General features: G+C 43.8%; 1 pseudogene; it reads left to right on the top strand.

The window, feature by feature from the left end:
- Positions 1-3,275: 3,275 nt before the first annotated feature.
- LOC138041803 (uncharacterized) lies at positions 3,276-4,703 on the top strand (annotated as a pseudogene).
- Positions 4,704-4,943: the final 240 nt, after the last annotated feature.

Below are 4,943 nucleotides of genomic sequence, written 5' to 3'. Positions count from 1 at the left end.
ACCGCGATCAAGTGAAGAGGCACTTAATCAGGTATTGAACAACTGGTCCCAGTTGACTCGGCAGCAAATGGCCAAACGACCTGGCACTGAAAAAACGCCAAGGGCAGAGACGATGACTTTTGATAGAGCTACATAAAACTGAGGATGCTAACAAAAACTGCGTGCTTGCTTCATGATTTTTTCAGTGCCAGCGAACTTAAATTTATTTGTGGTAAGAGACAACAACAAGCTAGCTGATGCATATCTTTCCGCTTGTGTTTCGAATTGAAGATGAATTGTTTCAATTTTCTAGATCCAAGCTCTTACAATGTGAAATAGTCCAATCCGAGCGTCTTGATTTTAACGGAAAAAGGGATATTAGCCCTTTCGCTGCCATAAATGCCATTGAAACCTATACTGAGATTTTACTCTGTCTAATACCAGACGATTTTACTTGTCAATGGGGAAGCCCTCGGCGGTGAAGGGGTTTATGAAAAAGACAACCATTTAACGAAACTTGGATTCTTTGCTCAGAGTTGTCTGGTCTGGGAGAAGAGGCAATGACCAGGTGATATCTCCTGGGAATTATCTTTTGAATAGCTTTCCCGCCGAATGTTGCCTTTCAAGGTAAACTACACACAGTGTGTATGTCAATTCATGCATAAATTAGACTTTAAAAACATAGTCAAATTGAATCTGAAGAATAAGCAGGTCTAAAACATCTACAATTGAATGTGGAAGCATGGTGGTGTAGAGATCAGCTCCCTGGACTCCCTACACTCGGTTCGCGGGTTCGAAGCTTCGTTCTGCCAAGTTGTTTCCATGAGACTGCTCCACACTGTCTCTCTTCAAAAGGGTCGGTGGTAGTGAGAAGATACTGGCAGTAACCCTCAGATGGTCCAGCATTCCATTCAAGTGGACGTGGCAATTCTCTCTGACTCTTCATTGACAGCCAAAGTTATTAGTCTTGTAACACTATTAGGTGCTATTGACTGACTGACTTACTGACTTACTGACTTACTTAATGTTACAGAGACCGGGATAAATTAAACTCCGCACATGTGTTCCGGCGGTTCTTGTGCGACTTTCCTGCTTTACCTCACTATAAGATGGAATATTGGTGATGAGCTCTGGTCTGGGTACAAGTTTTCAGGGGCTCAGGAAAATAAAATTCCAAACGAACCTGCATTCTGTATCCAAAGTAAATTGCATTCTGGTCGTTCGTTTCATTTTGCTCATGAATTGGGAAAATCAACGGGATGCTAGTCTGTTTACCTCGAGAGTGGGACGGACCAAGATTGATCGAAGATTCTGGGTACTTCTACATAAGAATAGTCCCAAAAGAGTGATATAGCTTCTTCAGCGAGAAACGTATGTTTTCAGCAACGGTGACTCGAGGATGATCGGCATTAAATCCTGGTGCTCTCTTTGCAAGATTCCAACCTACGAATTTCTTCATTCATTTACCACTGTTAACATTTCACCACACCATGTCCTTCACCATAAGAAAAGATAGAGTCGAAAACACTGCATGATCCCTACTCCATCATAACTGCCCTTCTTCTAGGCGACTAAGCATCACTTAAAGTTGACAATATACAAGAAATGTATTTTCGTGAAGCATCACCTTCAGTCACCGTCTTATTACAGACATTCAGCGACTTCTTTTGCGGGTCTTCCTCAGGGCATGAATTTCCGCTTTCTTTGTATCTGGATTTCTTGTATATTTTCACTGTTTCAGTAATTTTTTGTTGACTGAAGGAGGAGTAGTCCATAGAGTCAGTTGCCGTGAGAAATCGGTGGGGTAGTCCTCGGAGCGGGGTCCGTGGGGTAGGCACCAGAGCGGGGTCCGTGTATAGCCCACGGAGTATGGGTTGGTGTTTTCAACTCCCCAACAAGGCAACCCAGGTTTTAGTTTAACTAATCAAAATCAAATTGTCGGCTTCGTTTTTAAATGATGTGTATGTTGATTTGTTTCAACGATTTATGATAACCTATTGCGTTGAAACACAAATCAGTGCTGCTGATCGATCAAAGCACGTGCAACATTTTCATTACATTTTTGTCGGTGAATTTTTGTCGGTGAACTCTTCTTGACTCTTTTTATAAAATGCCATTGTCTGTTTCACACGTGCGATGCAAATCCGAACGCAAGTGCATGCTTAAATGCAAGCGATGTTCACACGAAGAACTCGGTTAAGTGATTTTTCAAGATATGTTGACGCCATCTTGTGTTCAACTTTAACTTCAGTGGCATGAGAACGAGTGTTTTAACTGTGCCCGGTTCCGATTTCTTACATTAGCACTTACATTTATGTTACAGTAGTTCACACATGCAGGTATTTCCTTGCATTAAATTTCTATGGCATCTGCAATTTCTAACTTAACCTTTGTGATTCGTTAATTCTAATTCTAAGGGATAAATGTCAATAGGTGAGGATACCAATGGCCTCTGATTGCGCCGTTGCTGCTCGCTTTAATTCCTTGCCACGCTCACTGGGCTTAGTGGACTTGCTGGCGTTGTTGGGCTGTTGCTGGGGGCAGTCTGGGGCGGCGTGGTTGGTGGAATGGCAGCGGCGGCATACGTGCGGGTAGCTGCAGTGACGGCTCTGATAATTATTTGCTGGTACTTTATGAGCTCGAGTGCCCAACGTGAGTAGGCAGAAACAAGGACTGTCATGTAGGACATACGTGCATCTAGCCACTTCTGGAATGTGTCAATGACAGGTTTTTTCTTGCGAACCATGATGACCGGAGAACCCATGGGGCCTGAGGATGAGTTGTCCAAGCGCAACTGGGTTTCAAGGGTCTGCGACTCATACAAGTTGTCGGGCCAAAGTGACGCAAAATCAATGTTCTCACTCCTGGGGATTTTGTCCTCCAAAGACTTGTCTAATGGCCTTAAAAGACCCAGAGGAGAGGCCATACCAGGAGTGCAACAGCTCTGGTTGGCTGAGGACGGAAGGTGGGCGGCGGACGAAGTTTGAAATGTGGACAAAGCTGATCGAACTAATTCGGACACGAGATCCTCCATGGCGCGCGGAACGTTGAGCTGGGCTGAACACTGTGGTGGGTTGCAAGCAGAAAGAATCGGCTCTGGACGGAGGCGTTGTCCGAGAGGGCGCTGCCTTTTTCTTCACCGACCTGGGTGGCTGGACGGCTTGCAGGTTCTCCATCTATTCGATTCGTGGCGGACTTCCTCGTGGGTCGCTCTAACTGGTGTGTTTTGACCTTAGTTGTGCGCCTTTTCTGTGGGTTCGGTGCTGTGGTCGCCTTTCCCGTCAAGGCCCGTTGAGATGGCATGGGCGAGAAACTGGCCTCGGGAGCCCTCAATGGGAAGATTGAGAGCTTGGAGACGGAGTTTTAAGTCTTCGTTTGTTAGCGCAGTGAAATCTTCCCCCGGACCGGATGGAAGGTTGGCCATTTGTTAAAAACAAAATCGTAAACCACATAATATATTGAGTGCTAACTTCGCTGTAAAACAGAACATAAGTGACCTTTAAAGAGTTTTCATATGCTTTTATAGCTAGACTAATGTCTGCTGGCATAGCCAGTCGGAAGAGCTGTACTACTAGAGAACTTAGTGTTACACGTGTCAACTCTTAGCCATGAATAGAGCTTTGAAAAAAGTGCCAATGCCGTGGATCGTACTAGCCAGCTAGCGACAACAAAGCCGTGAAGTTCGAAGCAAGAATGCAATAAATCGTTAGTGTTTGCTAACCTTGACAGCACAAACGCTACATTAAAAAGATGTATTTGTATTCTCCGGATGGTGACTTATACATGCACTGGATCAACTTACATGTATCTGGCCTTTGAACAACTGGTGCCAGAGTTTTATTATATCATGGTTGTTAAACAATATTATTTGTCCCATACTCTGTTGTTGGTTTTTCCAGATAGCCCACCAGAGATCAACTCACAGCAGTTGCTGAGCTCATTGTTCGGACATACCCTGCCCGTAAAGATGAATAAGTTGGCACAGGTCATGTAGGTTCATTTACTTTTATTTTGTATTCTGTGTTTGTCCAACTGTACCAGAAATTCAGGAATAAGAGGAAACATCTTGTGAAAGACCCAGAGGTGATCTTGCACAAGATAATCAAACTGGACTAGCCAGATAGGTAACGGGTGTCGCCTTCTAAATTAAGGCGTGAAGCCTTAAACTGGGAACCAACTTACCCAGAAGCTGAAGATGAAGCCTCTATGAAGAGGCATAAAAAGGCACTGGAAAATGAGTGGCAACGGAGAAATCCAGATAAAAGAAAGATAGAGCAGGGAATGATTCTGACATTTCCTGATAGAAGACGGCTGATGAATCAGCAAGTGCCCATTGCAGAGGTTATGGGAGAATACCCATCACTGTTTTATTTGTGTCAGGTATGGCGTCTGTCTTTTCGAAATAACAATTTTGGGACGAAGGGTGAAAGTCCTGGATCAGCTTTGATGTTTTCCTATCGTGTTTGCTTTTTCCTTTGTCAGGCTTGCTTTTCACTCCTCCGACCAACTAACAGCGTAAAATAGGCTCCCCCAATGCTCAAGAGTCATTTAATTTGTATTGCCAGATAATTGCAGAATTTGAAAAAAAAAAATTGGGCTTGGGAACAAGTGTTCTCAGCACCCTTAAAGCAAACGTTCATCAAGTTGTTGACCCAATTCTTCACGTGGCAAAAACAAAAAAGGGGAAGGCAGCTGAAGAAGTCAAGAGTTACCTTGTATTATAACATAACTTGGATAAAACGCGCGTTCTGATTGGCCAATTGATCATTTACTATTTGCCAATGGGTGCACTCTCGCTGACGTGCGATCTAACTTAAGAAGAAAATGCCGTAAGGAGCGCATCAGTCCTAATTTTCCAAGACATATTTTCCTCCTCTTAGAATAGGGGTGAACCTCTACAGAGCTCAAAATAGAAAGATATAGCCCTAAAGATTAATCAGCAGTGGAAAAGGAGGATTGAAGGT

The sequence above is a fragment of the Montipora capricornis genome, chromosome 3 (assembly GCF_036669925.1).
Source record: "Montipora capricornis isolate CH-2021 chromosome 3, ASM3666992v2, whole genome shotgun sequence".
NCBI lineage: Eukaryota > Metazoa > Cnidaria > Anthozoa > Scleractinia > Acroporidae > Montipora > Montipora capricornis.
Note: the sequence above shows the minus strand (reverse complement) of the source record. Positions and strands in the feature narration are given on the sequence as shown.